At 32.3% G+C, this 18,765-nt stretch overlaps 1 protein-coding gene across 2 annotated transcripts in view; it reads right to left on the reverse strand.

Moving 5' to 3' along the window:
- Csk (C-terminal Src kinase) overlaps positions 1–18,765 on the reverse strand; it is a 256,020-nt gene that overhangs the window by 145,117 nt on the left and 92,138 nt on the right. The window contains exons 1-2 of one of the 2 annotated variants that reach the window (XM_089641224.1): positions 12,332–12,486; positions 11,416–11,552 (exon numbers count right to left, since the gene is read on the reverse strand). The exons of the other annotated variant lie outside the window; for it this stretch is intronic. The gene's annotated coding sequence lies outside the window, so the exon portion shown is untranslated. Of the gene's footprint in view, positions 1–11,415; positions 11,553–12,331; positions 12,487–18,765 lie in introns of those variants that run through there. 2 annotated transcript variants of the gene reach the window in all.

Consider the following 18,765-nt stretch of genomic DNA (forward strand, 5'->3'; position numbering starts at 1 on the left):
AAATCTCTGCCATAGCTCCGCCAGGAGACAATAAGCGCACGTGTGTGCCATCAATGGCGCCACACACTCGAGGAAATTTCGCTACCCTGTAAAATTCTGATGCAATTCTCTGCTGCTCCTGAGAATTATTAGGCATTTTGATATATTTTTTATACAAAGAAGCGATGGCATGGGTAACACGGTGCACTATACGACAAGCTGTGGACTCGTCAACTCCAATCACATCGCCACAAGTAATTATTTGACTCCCTGTTGCATAAAATCTTAATGTGCATAATACCTGATTCATAGGAGTCACAGCATTGTTTTTATTGGTGTTGAATTTTAAATGAGGTTCAATCTCTCGCACTAATAATGATGTCGTTTCTTTACTGAGACGAAATCTTCTTTGAAACTTCTTGGCACTGAGTGTTTCAAACAAATTTGTTCTTGTGTTCACTTCTCTGACTATAAACGGTCTACTTATAAAATCTACAATTTCTTCATCATCGTCAGAATACAAATCCCAAATGTTCATTGTGAATACAAATTAAAATTATATAGATTTTAACCACAATCAGAAATCTAAGGGATAACCTAAACAATTTTTGACAGTACTGCTTTATGAGTAGGGCTAAACGCGTTTAACTCGGTTAAACAGCCCATTTTGGGTATTTAACTTTGACAGTTCTTTAAACGCATTTAACGACTTAAATTTTGTGGTGCAAGACGCCAAGTCGACTTAAATCAAATAATGTGTTTAAAATTATATTTAAATCAAATTTAACTCATGGTGCAAGCCGCCCTTAGTTGACTGAGCTTAGCGAAGTCCTGTTTTAATTTTATCCATCTGTAAATTTGGTATTTTATATATCTGTAATGATTTGTTTGTTCGTTCACTTCATTATTCAAGCATGCCTTACTTGGTCTAGAGTCTAGATAAATAACTGACTAACTATTACTGAGTTTTAAATATTATGGTACCTACCTACCGGAAGAAAGTTTGAAAAAAAGAATTAATTTTTTTAATTCCTTATTTGAAATTAAAAATGTTACGTAAAATATTACAGTTGTTTATAATTAAAAGTAAGTAGGTATTTAGGTACCTACTTTACTTACAATTCTGATGATTTAAGAGGAAATTCGGTTTTGATTTACGAAATAAGAGAAAACGAAAAACATACTTTTTGTAAATGTACTACTGTAAATGTTCACAGAACTAACTACTAGTTAGTTATGTTCTATCAAATAAGCGGGGTTATACTCGTATGAATAGAGTCGCTTTATTTAATGTCTACAATAACAAAGAAAAGACCCGTGTAGACGACACTGAATATATGTAGTATAGAAGCTGAAGAAGTACTGGCTTCACAGCAGTTCCACATCTATCGCCCATAATAGCACTGTGCTAGAAATAATCCATCTCCAGGGATTTCCCAACAAGTGCATGCTCCCCTGGCATTACAATGTATTATAAACTTTTGAAAAGGGGGAAATAAGGAAGAAAAAAGGAAAATAATATTTATGCTGGGCTAAAGTTGTTTTCTTTAAAAAATATTACAGGCTGTTCTTAAAAATCAAAGAAACTCATTTCAATCAAACTTATTCAAGTTCAAGGTCATATGGTACACGGAGAAAATTTACGGATGTGAAATATTATTAATTTATTAAAAATCTGTTCAAATTATACCTTTTCCTGTTCAAAATGGGACTGGAGGCCTATAACGAATGATTTGACAAATTTCATAACAAAACTCAAAACTCTAAAATAGTAACTAAAGCACGAACGTAAAGTTATGAGGAAGTCGGAAAACGTGTTCTTAAAACTAATAACATTATCGCATCTCGTCCATTATATTAATACGGACAAGGCCTCCTGCGTGAACACGTGATCATATATATTCTGAATGACTAATACTTTTATTAGGAAATGGCCACATAGTAAAATTTTTAACAGAATCTTAATTTTTTTAAATCCGTACTCATTTTTCTCCTAAGTTTTTTTTCTACGCTCATTCTAAAAAGCAACAGCAAAGTTAGTTCCAGGAACAATTTATTCTATCCAAAAAAAAGCCTATTCGAACATTTTTCCCAAGAGATCGAAAGTTTTGACGAAATGCCATAAAACGAAAATTAAATCCAAAAACGCCTAAAAATGTTATTTTCCCAAATTGTTTTACATAATTAAATAATATTAAGTACACTAAGGGGCCGGTAACAACAATGCAAATTTAACTTTACTGAAATAATGAGAAAATGCATGAAATTACACATAAAGTATTTACAAAATACATAAATAGATTACAGACCCAAATAAAATTCTATTATTCACCGTTGTGAATAAAAGTACATGCATAAAAACAAAATCATTCGATTTTTATTCATTGTTATGTTGAAATTATATTTTTCCATTTAGGTTCATTTAACTTCAATATAGTTGCTTCTCGCACTAATTTTATGATCAACTCTTGTCTTCAGAGATTGCATCGTGTGGGGAATGAAACATGCTCTGTTGATATATTTTTTAATAAAAACATCGCCTCCTTTAAAAAGCGTATATGTATGCAGATATTAAGCAAAAATCCTGTTGATTGTTAATAATAATAAACTTAATACTCTGTAACTACTTTCATAATACCTACTTCTTTTTGTATGTAATTGTTGTGTACCTTTTATTTTTGTCATAATAATAAAAAAACTTACGTACATTTATAATAGCAAAAAAAAAAAAATATATATATATATATATATTTTAAATTACAAGAATATTACTTACTTTTATAAATCGCTAGAAAATGTTTTGCACCACTGCCAACAGGTATGTTTCGAGTTTGTTTGTAATTATGTTTTGTGTAATATTGTGACAATTATAATTGCTGAATGTACTGTAGCCTGAGCCCAAATAAGTATTTGCTGGTTGAACTCCTCTATACAATATACAATTTACTTATCGTATACTAATACTTACCTGTGTTGTGCCAACTTGTCTTTCATGCTCAGCTTATTATCATAAATACTATGTTATACTTCTTATGATGCTATATACTTGTTATAATGCTCCTGTATAATTTACCTTGCATGTAAAAGCCGTCAAGGCGTGAACAAACAAATAAATAAATAAAATAAATAAATAAATAAACTTGGTGAGTTAATACAACTATATTATATATATATATATTTTTAAATGGATTAATTTATTATTTCATTATAGAATAATCACTGATCTACATGACAACTCAACACAGTAACAAATCAACACAATTTTGAAAAGTGATATATAGTCATTAAAAGCGATGAAAAAACCAACCTATAAACCTAGCCTAACATATCCCATTTAACCTAGCTATTTTCATCACTTTTCAAAAGTGTTTTGATTTGTAATTTTTTTAAAGTATACTTTATTTAGTTATAAAATTTAACATTTTATATCTAGTGTAACATCTATTCTAAAACTATTACAAAATATTCCTTTACCTACGTACTAATTACGTACGTATTTGGACTTCACAACATTGAGACATAAGCCACTATTGTGATGAGTTGTCCGGTTACCGGTTATTTAGAGAGAAATTCGGAGGCTGCAAGAGTTCGGTAGCCAGCCAGCCACGGAGGAGCAAGCGAATAATCCTCATTCCAAAAGTGAAAAGTAATTCCTATTAGGGGAGATCAAATCTAAAGTTCATAATTGACAAGTTTAGAAACCAGTTTCACGGCTCCATCCGAGACGACATTCACAGTCACAGATGATGTTTACTACAATCGGCGGCGGTTGGTGGGAGAAACTGGAATTATAATTCAATAAGAATCAAGGTCGGTGATAGAAAAAACACCGTCGTGATATGGCGATCCGGAGACTGAGGTAGCGGAACAGGCGTGGAATATGGTTTAGTAGGTCCACACGGAACGTGGTGACATTCTACTCGGGATAGATAATAACGTGGTGACAATCAACTTGAGATTTTATTTATTTATTTATTAAAACATACACAGTACAATAAGATACACTTAAGGATATTTTTAGTCATTACATAGTTTCAGTACCTATTAAGTATGTGCATAAAATATCATTATGTTCTGAAAACTAATGATTTTAAGTTAAAATCAATGAATTTAAGTTTAAATTAATGTATGAGTAGGTAATAGTTATAAAAGGAAGAAAGTGTATGGAGAGAAAAAAATAAATTGAAATCAAGAATTATACTCGTAATATGCTCACGAATTGTAATTGACTGTTAATACATAGAAGTTTTGAAAAATGAAGTGAAAGTGTTTTTGAAATATGTCACGCTAAGAAATTTAATAAGTTAGTTTTGTATGTTAGAAAGGAATCATGAAAGATGTCTAAGAGATAAATTAATAATAGCATGGTGATATTTAACTCGGGATAAATGATAACATGGTGACAATCAACTTGGGATAAATAATAACACGGTGATATTCAACTCGGGATAAACAACATCTTTTATCTATATAAATAAAAATTTAAATGTTCGTTTATTCAAAATCTTAAATCTCCGAAAGTTCTTCACGGATTGCCTTGAAATTCTGACACAATATTGCATTCGAATACGCCGTGTTTTATATACCTATATTATAGAGATGACTACTGTGACATGTAAAACATTGTTTTTAAAACAGCGTCATCTGTTGGACATAAAAGCAAAACGCGCTATTGTTTCTCTATCTGCACAGACGGACTGGGCCAGTAGAGCTAGTATTAAATAAATATCCAGTACATGACATTCGATTCAGGGTAAATAGGATTAATTAAATAAATAAATAAACGTGATTCCGATATCAATGTCTATCATGAGGTTAAAAATGTTTACAATTTTCAATGTCACAGACAACTTCAGTGCTATAAGAAAACTATTTTTACTATTTGGCATTGCTAGAGATCAACAATATGTTTATGTTCATAAAATATGTTACTAGAGTTATGGCGTATTTTATTATTTTTGACAGTTAGACTTTTAGTCGGGCATAATCAGGCAACCTGGCGGGGCGGGTGCCGTAGCCGATCCTCTCTTCAGAGCAGTCCAAGCGCCACGCACATACTTGATGGGACTGCTTGATCTTGACTGACTTGATCGAAACTTTGTTATTGACACTGTGAAATATTTTGAGCATTCTGCATAGTGTTCACTAATAATAATAATAATAATAATAAATTCTTTATTCCAGGATGTGGGGAGGTTAGTGCAATCCCACACATCCCATAGATGAGATAAGTACAAATAATATTTACATAGAGTAACATAAATAAAATAAATAAAAAGAGATTAAAAAATTAAAAATGAAATTAAGTTAAAGCAGAGAAGCACGGGAATCCAACGGATCTAAGATTGTGGGAGCAAGTAGTATTAGTAGTATTAGTAGTAATTGTCATTGCCAGCCTCTAACAATATATTCATAAAATCTTTCATAAAAAATACAATTTCTATGTATAAATTATACGAAGAAAACATGCACCCACACAACAGACGCAAAGCAAACGAAATTATTTATTATACATGCCGTTGAAATCATATAATAATTCAACACACGCATATTGATCGTCATAATAGGGATGACGGAGTGCTTTCTGCCCCTGAATCAGTGGACACTATTAATAATAATAAAAAAACAAACCATCATTCATCAATCAAGAAAATTGTCGTAAATAACGCTAGAACATAAAGTTTCTCGCTCTTCTTGAAAATTTATTATAACCTTTTCTTACGAACTCTTCCATGAAAACTTTTCCTCGAACCTCGAACACAACACCATAATTAATAAAATTGCCACTGTATTATGCAAAGGATTCATAAGTTAATAATTTTCAATATTATTTAATCATCAAAGAATAACAATCAAGCGTGCATAATCAATAAACATTATTTAAAATCAAAGGCACGAAGTACCTTTATAGACAACTAGCAGTACCCCGCCATGCGTTGATTTGGCTCAGTCTATCTGTGCAGATAGAGAAACAATAACGCATTTTGCTTTAACGTCCAACAGACAGCGATGTTTTAAGAAAAACATGGTTTTACCTTTCACAGGTGACATCTATATAATATAGGTATATTAAAGCACACGCATATTCGAATGCAACGTTGTGACAAAATTTCAAAGCCACGGTTGAAGAACTTTCTTAAATTTAAGATTTTGAACAAAAAAACATTTTTATTTATATGGATAGATTTAATCAGTCAATTAAGTGTATAATTGCGGATACACAAATTAATATCAAAAAATGTTAATTTGATTGTTCAATCGCTCGAAACGCGGCATAAAAAGAAGTATTTAAAAAATCAAGATACATCTCAGAGAAAATCGATGTTTTACGCAAGCGCCCAAAAACAACACCTTTGACCAGCCGATAAAGATGGTTCTTTTGTATTATGTTTTGCCAAAACTCGAAAATTGAGAGGAGAGGAGAAAGTGAACAGAAAACCGATAAACGATCCCCCCAGGCGGCAGAGTGGAGATTAAATGTATCAATAACTATTCCTCGAAAGCTTTGCTGGGAAGAAAGAGCATGTAAAAACGTATTACTCACGATATTTTTACAGCGAATTATTTATTCATTCGAACACATAGGTATAAATAATAATTTAATTAAACAAGTCAAAACTATCACGGCCATCTTCAGACCAGTATTATTACATAATAATTAAAGGATTATTTATTGAGATAGCGGTGAACAATAGACGTGTGCAGATCAGCATAATCTAACTGTGCAGTCGGGGAGTTATAGTTTTATTGAGATGTCGGTGAACAATAGCCGTGTGCAGATCAGCATAATTGTGCAGTCGGGGAGTTATAGTTTTATTGTGATGGCGGTGAACAATAGCTGTGTGCAGATAAGCATATCTAACTGTGCAGTCGGGGAGTTATAGTTTTATTGAGATGTCGGTGAACAATAGCCGTGTGCCGATCAATCAGCATATCTAACTGCTGTGCAGTCGGGGAGTTATAGTTTTATTGTGATGGCGGTGAACAATAGCTGTGTGCAGATAAGCATATCTAACTGTGCAGTCGGGGAGTTATAGTTTTATTGAGATGTCGGTGAACAATAGCCGTGTGCCGATCAATCAGCATATCTAACTGTGCAGTCGGGGAGTTATAGTTTTTGGAAGAATTATTTTTTTGGAACCAAGAATCATTGTAGGAATTTTTACTTAAAATTTATCGTTATTACCCTGTTGTTTTATAACTATTTTTATATGTATACACACGAAAATATAAAGATGGAACACATTTACAAACTAATAAGTACGTATTTTGTAAAATTTCATTTAAATCCTCCACTCGTTCAATCAACCGACATCGTTCCATAAATTAAGTTATACGAGGAGGAAATAGATATGTTTTCAGTTTTCAGCGCTCCATGGAAAAATAACTTGGGAGATTAATGTTCTAATAAAACGATACAAAAATTCAATATTAAAACTGTTTTCTTTTTCCGCGAAGGAAGATCCAATTTCCGTGGAAATATGTTTATAATGCTGCGATAGCGCGCGGAAATTTTGAGAATCGAGCCTCTGGAAAGTGGAAATTTTGATGACAAAACTACTACCGGAAACTTGACGTATTGTGGCCTTCGGAACGGAAAACTCTGATTCAGTCAGCATTCAATTTTACAAAATAAAGAAGAACTAAATCTTTTAAAAAATCTTTATGAATTTAAAATATCAGCTAGGTTGATTGATGATATTGATTTGTAATTTGATACAGTAAAAATGAGAACTGCAATGCGCATCGGGATTATACATACTAGTGGGTCCAATCCGATTAATGAAATTATCTATGCCGTAATAAATAGTAATCAAAACAGAATCAGACACCTCAGTAGTTTTAATCAGAGGTAGGGGGCAGGGAGGGCATGCTTATTATTTGATATTCACTTTTTTTAAATTTTTGACTATTCTATTTATTTTTTTTGTTATTTTACAATTTTTGGGTATGTTAAGACCACCAAACTAGGCACATGCCCGTGATGTGGTGGTCGAATATCGAACATTCTTAATTAAATATCATAAATTCACCGGTTTACGCAAATTTGTTTGAAAAGCCAACACGATACACTTTTGGAAAACTATCCCTAAATATTCGATGACAAGTTTTGTAATAACATGTGACATAATAAGACCAACACCAACTAAATAATAATCCATGGCGTAACGAGATGTGAATAAATATACAATAATATTGATTAATGGTAATATTACGTAATGTGGATTAACATTCGTAATTGAATAATTGTGTAGGTACAATTCAAAGAAAATCCTCGAACAGTGCAAACATGGACTGAACCAATCGACATGTACGGCTTGAGCAGCGATATTGATTTATTTCAAAATAAAATGGAAAAAACGCAAATAAATAAGAAGCTGTGCAAACAGAATAAAATTGACTTGTGTACATTCATACAGTCATGCAAATGAATATGGCGTATGCTAATACTGGTAATAATGGTACTGTAAAGTGTAAAGATCAAATGCGCCAATGTAGATCTTTTTTTGCGAAACGCTTTTATATTTATATTATGTTTGTAGCAGTCGAATTTTCCTAGATGAACATATTAAATTTTATTATGTGGGGGCTATAGTAGACTATTTTTAGTTGAACGGGAATTATTTCGCAAAGAGGCATCAATATCCCTCTCTGAGGCCCTGAAAACGCTGCACTAAATGGTGTTTGTTTACCAAAATGTATTCAACAATACTGAACATATCGCTGGGTCGAAATTCTCTTATCGAACTGCGACGTGGATTAACAACAAAGTTGGGACAACTGGAAACTACTGCTACCAAACAAACGCATACACACGAAATGCATACAAATAGATATTATTGTTTTTTATTAAAACACAAATAACATTGTTTACATCACTTTATTTCGATACAAAATCTCAACATGTTTCATGAACCAAGTTCACTTCATCAGGAGCACAAGTATACTAAAGTTATAATTAAAATTAGGTCTAGAAAGAAGAGGTAGAAGGAGCGGGGAGGGGTAAGAGTGGGGAGGGTTATTCAAAGTAGGAATTAAAATGTCACTAGACGGGAAAGACCGGGTAATTGGGAAAATATTTAAAATGGGGTTTATAAATTTTTTTTGTTTATTAATAATATCTGCTTTCATATTCACGTGTTTTCTTATTTCTAGGATTTCAAAATTATTGATTTGAGATACCTTGTAACCAGAATGTAGTATTTTAAAACCTGAATTAATATCGAAAGTATGGTCGTTATTTAATAAATGATCCGCAAATTCTGATTCACAGTTTCCCTTTACAGCCCTAAGATGTTCTTTAATTCTGATCTCAAAGTTTCTATTAGTTTTTCCTATATAAAAGGAACTACAATCATTACAGTTGAGTTTATAAACACCTGATTTTTTAGTTTGACTATCAATATCTTTATTTATTTTTTCGGAATAACGTTTTAATAAAAAATAAATAATGCCATCACAAAGTGAAAATCAGTTAGAAGAAGTTTTCTTCGAAAAATTAGATATTATTGCATGTTTTATTCCTCTTGCGCTAATTGCCAATTCATTCGCCCAAATGCTTTGTCGTCTGATTCAATTTACATAATAATCCAACACAGTGTAGGTACCTACGAAAACTTTCTAAAAAATTCAGAGAAATATGTAAACTGTTTTATAAATTAAAAATAATTGCTCTCAATTAGACGGAACATCGAGACCAAAGGAAAGTTCTGCTTATTCGCTGTGCATAAACACCTTCTTTTACAAATAAATAAACTTGCAAAATGAGGCAATTAAAGCGTAAAATAACAACTATTTCATGTAGCTACAATAAAGACTTTACGACGTTCTTCTCCATGTGGTAGAAGACTGTGTTTTTCATAATACATTATTTAAGTGACTAAGCTATTTATAAAAGCAGTTTAAACAGATATGGTGATTCCACGACTCTTATTATGTGTTTCAGACATTTAGCAAGACTTGGAGGATACTACATTAAAGACAATTATATTTTAAAGTGGTTCTCAAAGTACCAAATGTAAACAAACCCTCCACCTTACTCGCGTGATAGATCAAATAACAAAAAGTACAAAGGATATTTTTGCCACCAAAATCAATCCGCACATTCGCTCGAATAACGTGTGCATACACGACAATGTACACGACATACACTTACGATACTCACGACACATACGTATTAAAATAAATATACTAAATGTATATTAATATTTATTTGATAACATCACGGTTCACGACGCTACAATATGGAATCTTATATAACACAAACCAATATTTATGGCTTAGAAATTTCCGTAAAACAATCTATAAATGTTATTTGACTCATTTCTGCTGGAAAATCACTACAAATATGCATGGCCGGGTACAAAGTGACTATCGCCTGGTTGATTTTATCCTAGTTGGTAATATTACGAGTTTTGCATTTATCATTCTGTTTACATTTTATAACTATTTTTTTTCTTTTAAATTCCTTTGACCGCGTCATTGTTTGTTTACCTTATACATATACATATGTAATTATGTTTACACAATAAATATTTTACAAAGATAACTGTCATAAAAAATAACTATGTAGGTACTTAGGTACATCATAAAATACGTTATACGCCATGTTTGGAAAATGTTTATTAATTATAAACGCTAACATTTTCGAACAACTTATTGCAAATTAAATTAATTAAATAGAAAATCGTAGTTATATTTTATAGAAGATAATTTAGTTTGATTTTTTTTAGTAAATTGTGTTATCATAGAACTTACTAAAAATGTTATTGCATTGCCACCTACATATGTATAATCATATTTTAATAAAAAAAATCACATAACTCTACTAATAATAAATAATAATAACGAATATAACCAAACTACTGAATTTTCTATCTTCATTTTATAATATAAATTATCTACTACCTACAGCATTGATGTATTATACATTAGTCTATGACCTACAGTCTTCATTATAAATACATTAAATTAAAGCAAATATAACAAAACTTAGAATCCATCATTGAAATGTCAATCGAAGTCATAAAACGGGTAAAAATGAATAAAAGGACAACGTAAGCTTATTATAAATATGATTGTAGTTTTGTCGAATGTTTTGCACGTGCCAAAAAAGAAAGAAGAGGGTTTGTTTACACGATTCAAAAACAATTTGAATGTATTTGCTGTGCGTAGTGCCTAGTCGTAACACCGTTGAGATAATATTGAACAAAAGCTTGTATTTCTCGTGGCTTTGAATATTATCGATCAATGAAACGAGACTCGAAGGTGAAATGTTTTTATCTCAACTGATAGCAGTTGAGATAAAAAACGAAGACACAACCGATATGGATGCAATAGAAAGTTATCATCGAGTAAATCAATCGATGCTAATCTAAAATATGTATCTCGTCATGGAAAAGATTTATAAGTGATTTAAATAAATAAAATGATCACCTGTTTCAGTTGAGGAAACGATCTTCTAGAATGTCAATAAAATTCAATTGTACAATTCAAACACAATATCACTTAACACATAACTGTTACAATAATCACAATAGTTTCAAATAACACCTTTCATTATATATTTAGACCTTTTGATGACAAAAATGAAAACAAATTAATTACGCAGGATGAAAATTAAAATAATCAACAATTTATTGAATGATACAATCCCTATCAGGTAAGGGCAGCATTCCAACTGATGTACTGAACCGTGTAAGGATATGCAAATACGTGTAAACAAAGTGTGACAGCTGTATGAAATGTACTCGATTTCGGTAGTAAGTAAAATGAGGACAGTTTAACTAATCATTTTTAAATAATGTTTCAAACTTTCAATTAATTGTCCATTTAAATCGAAAAATAATAAGTATCACTTTTAGGTTTGTTTTGGTATATTTGTGTAAAATATAAAGTTAACGAAAGTTAAAAAATTCAAATAAATTATCATGTTTCACTTATCGAAATGATTATAACTTTATAACCAATGGTATTATTCCAAGAATAACAGGTAATCCATCTTCCACAATATAACAAATTTAAACGATTTACATTAACGCGCTTATTTATAATGAAAACCGATTTAATACATTTAAAAAAAAAACAGATGGTAGCAGTAATGCCAACCGAAACCTTATATATTTTTCGAATAAATGTTACTATGTGGGAAGGTAAAAAATGTTATAAAAAATCATTAGCGTAGGAGGATTAAATAACTACACCGGTGATTGTCTTAACAGCAAAGAATATCAAAACAAATAATCAAAAACAAAGGATTTTATATTTGTATTATTATTATTAATATTTAAAACGAATAGTTGGGTTGAATCTGGTTCGTCACTGGGTATAAATAATGTGGTGGAAAACATACTCGACAAATCACAACACTAGACACTACACTAGTACTGTAATGTAATGTACTGTACTGTACTGTACTGTACTGTGTACTGGTCGCGGTAAGAGGGTGCTTGGTTGGTAGAGTGACTAATCGCTAGTCATTGGTCGGGCGGCCTCCGCGCGATACGCCATGTGAAATCACACTGAGTGACTGAGGAGATTTCTATATCGCGGGCCGCGGCTTGGAGCGCGCTCACAAGCTCTTGGCAGATAGTAAAAACATTATATATATAAAGAAGAGTGTTTGTGGCGGGCGGAGCGGCTTTGTTTCTTTAAACAAATCTACAGTTTTATTCGGAGATTGGTAAAATTTTGTACACTTGACCTACAAAACAAGAGGAAGGCGAGTATTTACACGATATATCGATAAAATACCCCCCATTTCCGTTTCCCACCCTTAAAGCAGAATTTAGATACTTCTTGATGAAATTTTACTTACTTGACAAACTCGACTTGAAAAACTCTGCGTTAAGCCCGAGCAGGGCCGGGATTTCAGCTAGTTAGTTCATCATAAAATTAAAGTTAAATATAGATGATTTAATAATACTTCAAGGAAAAACGGATTTTTCGTCATCTACCACGAATGAGTATGATGTCATATCATTTTTATTTAGAAGTAAAAAATATATATTGCGCTTTTTATCTTTTATGAGTATTTAAGGGCTCACATACCCCTGCGCCTGCTGAAAACCGAGAAAATTTGAAAAGTGAAATATAGATGATTTAATAATACTTCAAGGAAAAACGGATTTTTTGTCATCAACCACGAATGAATATGAGTCATATCATTTTTATTTAGATGTTAAAAATATATATTGCTCTTTTTATCTTTTATGAGTATGTAAGGGCTCACATACCCCTGCACCCGCTGAAAACCAAGAACATTTGAAAAATTATTAGAAAGGTTATATGGTGAAAAACATTAATTATTGTCGATTTCGCATTTTTTTAGTAACTTTCTTTTTATAGTAACATTATTTATACGGGTATAAATGGACTATTAATGAAAACCATGGCGCCTCCTTGCCGGCATCATAACTATACAATCTACACAAATAACCTTGTGAAATTATGTAGCAGACGGAGGATTTTTTTTTCAAAATTAAAGAAATAACAGTATTTCAAAATACTAGTGTTAAATAATTTATGAAAAAAATGTCCAAACCTTTTTTTTAATTAACGTCTCGTATAAAACAACGACAAAAATCTTCGATAAAAATTACGCATGGCGACATCAATCACCAATACGAGAAATTTAAACAAAAACACTTAAAACGCTGGAAATCTCAAAACTTTTATATCTGCCATGGTGCAATGAGCTTACTACAATTTCCAATGAAGAAGTCCCCCGCTCAGTCGATTCGCGGGAGGTCATTCGGCAGTACGGCCAAACATGCAAAATACCTACCTACATTAATACCTACAGTACTTGTACATGTACATAGCTAGGCAGGGTCCCTTAGCCAAACAACAACAGCAGCAGCGGTAAACAGAAGTCACCCGATCTCCCCCCTCACCCACCCAACCAGGTAACTTTCAGGCATTAACACGTGCTGCGGTTGTTCTAAATGTAATCTGCAGCAAAGTATGGTTGGACATTTTCATCTCTACTCTCTGTTGGTAGGCGATATGAAGAAAGTCATAATAGAATATGACGTATTGATACGACGCTAATTCTATTGATTCTTAGAGCCAGCTACATTTTGTGTGGAGCTCTAGAAACCTGGTAGACTCCCTGCATTATGTGCATAAAATGAAAACCATCTTATATCAGGTGAGATACATAGGTGAGAGGTGGAAATGCTGTATTGCCGATCGTTTACAGAAGATAATTTGGAAGCACCACAAACACTTGTAAATTTGGATATTTCAGCGGAAGAGTTGTCGTTATGCGATTCTCCTAATCTCCTAATTTGTACAATTATTAGAACTCTCACCGACAAGATAATCGCCATAATGTCGATAAATCGCTATCTTTATCAATTTAATTTTGGCAATAAATTAATAACAATAATTATGTAGGTATTGAATTATTAGTCCTTGCAGTTTATGAGATCAGATCAAATTTCTAAATATTGATCTGATACGTCTCTATGTTTTAGTTAATTATTGTAACGTCACATAACGAGATGTGATCTTGACACACTTGGTCGCATACACTTTTTGCAGACATCACACTCTCCAACTTTCACGTAGATTAATATAATGATAACACATTAAGTCGTCAAATTCCTCGTGTACTTTTAAAAGGAATGTTAAATTATTTGTTCTAGCCGAGGATTGCCAACATTTTTTTTTCATCTTTGTCCCTTTAAATTAATGGCATAATAAGTTGGGTACGTATATTTTAATTTAATGGCACAATGTTGTAATACCCCCCATTTCCGTTTCCCACCCTTAAAGCAGAATTTAGATACTTCTTGATGAAATTTTACTTACTTGACAAACTCGACTTGAAAAACTCTGCGTTAAGCCCGAGCAGGGCCGGGATTTCAGCTAGTTAGTTCATCATAAAATTAAAGTTAAATATAGATGATTTAATAATACTTCAAGGAAAAACGGATTTTTCGTCATCTACCACGAATGAGTATGATGTCATATCATTGTTGTAAGTATAAGTATATTTTAAATAAATGGCATAATATGTTGTATACGTATATTTTATCATCCTTTACCTTTTTGTCTCTCATTTTTAAAATAATAGTTTATTGGTCACCATGAAACAGGCAGCTGCCTAGTATGGTGCTCTAATTAGCTATTTAATTAGCGTAGCCCCTTAATTAGCGTATTCAGCCGGATATCATATCTGTTACCAAATAAAATTAAAAAAGGTCTATATTATAGCCTCGTACACTCACATTTAAACTACTTGGTTGAAATCTGGGGAAATACATGTGAAACATATATAAACGAACTACAGGTAACACAAAACAAAGTAATCAAAAAGCCATTTCACTTCAAACCTAGAACATCAACAAAAAAAATTATACATTGAAACAAAACTATTAAAATTAAAAAAATTATATGAATATAATACATGTCTCCTTATTTACAAAATAAATAATAAACTCTTACATACAAATACAGAACTCATTAAAACGTCCCAAGTACACACACACTTTACACGGCAACACGATAAAATACATTTAAACACCATATATACTCATTATGGCAAGCAATCCATTGGTTACGAGGGAAGCAACATATACAATTGCCTCCCAGACGAAATTAAAAATGAAAAAAGTATAGGTACATTAAAAAAAAAATTGTTCAGTTTTATGCTCAATCAACAAAACAATGAAAGTGAATAATATCGGTGTGTAATATATTTATGTGTAATATATATGTTATTTCTAGTTAAATAAGTGAAAATGTAATTTTCTTTTATCTAGAATAAAAAAAAATTAAAAAAATGTATCTTCTCTAAATAAATGTATCAATCATGTAACATGTACTCATAAATATTTTTTTTTTTCAATCAAATATCTATGTATATCATGGTCACCCTACATGTTACCAGATTATACTGTAATGAATTGGCTGGAATTAGCTTAATAGGTACTATTTAGATACCCAATTCGTAGAAACATTAATGTAACAATATTGTTGTCTTAATATATAATCTTAGTGTTATTTTGCAAAATTATTGACCTTAACAGGCTTGTCCTAGTGAAGATAAAAATTCTAACGTAAACAAGATGCAATGTAAAGAAACAGTAAACAATATCAAGTGAAAAAACCCAACACATAAAAAACCAAGCTTTTTCACTATAATATATATACTTTTATTAATAAATGTATTAAGTTTTAAAATGGGGATTACAGCAATTTTGTTGAACTACAACACTCTTTTAAATGACATGAATATGCTTAAATTGTCTGGCATAAGGATTTCCATTGACTTAGTATTTCTACATTAAATTCTAAATAATGCATTTGCTAGTCCAGCATTGCTTGCATTGATAAGCTTTCGGATTCCACTACGTACGGGATTTAATTCTGTGCAGAAATTCTGGTACTAACTACCATATGTATTCATTGCCCAGAATACTTATGGAGGGAAATAATTTTACCGAGTCAGTGGACATCTTTAATTTATCAAATAACAAATACAAAAAAATGGTACTTAGACAGTTTAGTTGTTTATAATAAAAGTGTACTATATTAATTTGCAATTTTTACTACTAATGTAAAAGCCCCTAAATAGGGCGTTATTAAAGTAATAAATAAATTAAAAAATTCACTTTTTTGTTTGACTGAGAATTGAACCTTCTTCCCCAGGGACTGGCTCTTAACTCAAGTCTTTTAAAACTTAAAAAAATGGTTTGACTGAGGATTGAACCATCTCCACTGGGACTGGAGTCAATCGCGCTAGCAAGTAAACCAAATCCCGATTGAGTAGGACCGACAGATATATCATCCGCATGTTGCCACCAAGAATGCATTGTCATCGATAACAAGTCTCGAATCTCGACCGGAAGTCGGGAAGTGGGTTAATTCAGAAATTCAAATAGGTGTAAATAAAAAAAAAAAAACGGATTACTCATTGGACGAAACTTTAGTTGTTTTAGAATCTCCTGTTGAACCGACCATGAGAAACAATGCTTTAATTGTTTTATCAATGCTCAAAGGAAGCAGATCTGAATAGCCAGGTTGGTACTGATCAGTATCTAGGTGGATGAAGCGAATACCAAAATCAAACACAGGTAATAAGCACTGCCTCGTTCAGGTCGAAAATAATTAAAATTGCAAAGGGGTCCTATAACCAAAGAAGGAACAGGATGATTGATAATGGAATGATGAAGTCACCTGCGCAAAGAACGCCTAAAGCGCATTATGTGAACAAGCTAAATTATTTTCGATGACAATTTTATAGAAGCTTCACTAGCGAGTGAATCAGATTTGAATGCCTAATTTTACAAAAAATCCCTTTTGAATATTCAGCATGTGACGTGTAGATAAAATATCTGAGGCCACAACTGATTGTGTCATTTATCAAAATCTTGGCTTTACTTATTTTAAATCCATCTTAGGCCTTACGACCAGCCTTGTTAGGTCACCGCCCCCTGAGGAGTTTAAACGCAGTCGTAAGTCTTTTTCTTGGTTTTAATGCGATTGTTTAAATTCAACGAGGTGATCCGCGGATCGGTAGACTTGGTCAGTGAGTCACTCGACTCTGGAGACCTTCAGACCCTCGTAGTTCCAAGTCCCGGAGCGGAGGTTAGTGTGACTCGTGCAAGGGGGGAATTGAATTCACTACAAACACAACAGAGGTAAATAATTAATCACTTAGGAAATATATATAAACGGATAGATAATAATAATATATATAGCGAGCACCATTTATGGTCTCCAGGTATCCTAACAATAGAATTGGACTGAATTGTCTGCAGATAGGAAATATTATAGTAATGTGATTAGAGTGCAGTGTGTTAAAAAAATGATCGAAAATTCTGGAAAAATATTCGAAATTCGTTGAAGTTTTTTTTTTTTTTTATTTTTTTTTTTTTTATTGTACGACAGACAGGTAAGTCCAATTATGGTACAATTTTATTAAAACTAACAATACATGTACATATATTTTTTAAAACATGGTATAGTGATATTAAACACATCTATATCCGCTGGTAGGGCATTTAGCAAGGTCATACCTCTTGTCATGCTATGTCGGGCAATGACATCTGTCCGACCCTGCGGTATACAGAATAGGTCGTGGCTACGATTTCGACAGTATTTATCAGGAACGAATAATCCACAGCATGACAGGAGATATGGGCAATCGATAAGGTTTTTTAGTAACTTTAATTCAAATACCATGAGTCCGGAATTACGCCTAGTCTCCAGGCTTTGGTAATTTGTCTCCTTTAGCAGTTCCACGTGATGCATGAATTTCGGATATATTCGGTATGATCGCATGTAAACATACCTTAGGAATTTTTTTTGAATTTGTTCAATCATATTTATGTATTTAAGTTGATAAGGTATCCAGACAGTACTGGCGTACTCCAGCTTGCTTCTGACCACTCCGTTGAACATGGAGGTCATTGCTTCTTTGTTATTGAATTGTTTGCAAGTTCTAATTACAAAACCAAGAGTTTTGGAGCAAGCCGAGGTAAGCTGGACTATGTGGTTTGAAAATGTCAGCTTGGGATCAAAGATCACCCCAAGGTCCTTGATGATGTTTACGCGTGTAAGTACTTCACCATTCATTCTATACTGGCAGAATACCGGATTTTGTGAACGACTATAAGTCATAACAACGCATTTTTTAATATTGAAGTTAAGTTTATTTTCTACCGACCATATCATGATTGAATCGAGGTCGGCCTGCAGTTTCGAATAATCATAATCTGATTCGATTTCCTTCATCAGTTTCATGTCATCTGCGAATAGTAGACATGAGCTGTG

This window comes from Hesperophylax consimilis, chromosome 2 (genome assembly GCF_061612785.1).
Source record: "Hesperophylax consimilis isolate HC1 chromosome 2, BYU_Hcon_1.0, whole genome shotgun sequence".
Taxonomy (NCBI): Eukaryota; Metazoa; Arthropoda; class Insecta; order Trichoptera; family Limnephilidae; genus Hesperophylax; species Hesperophylax consimilis.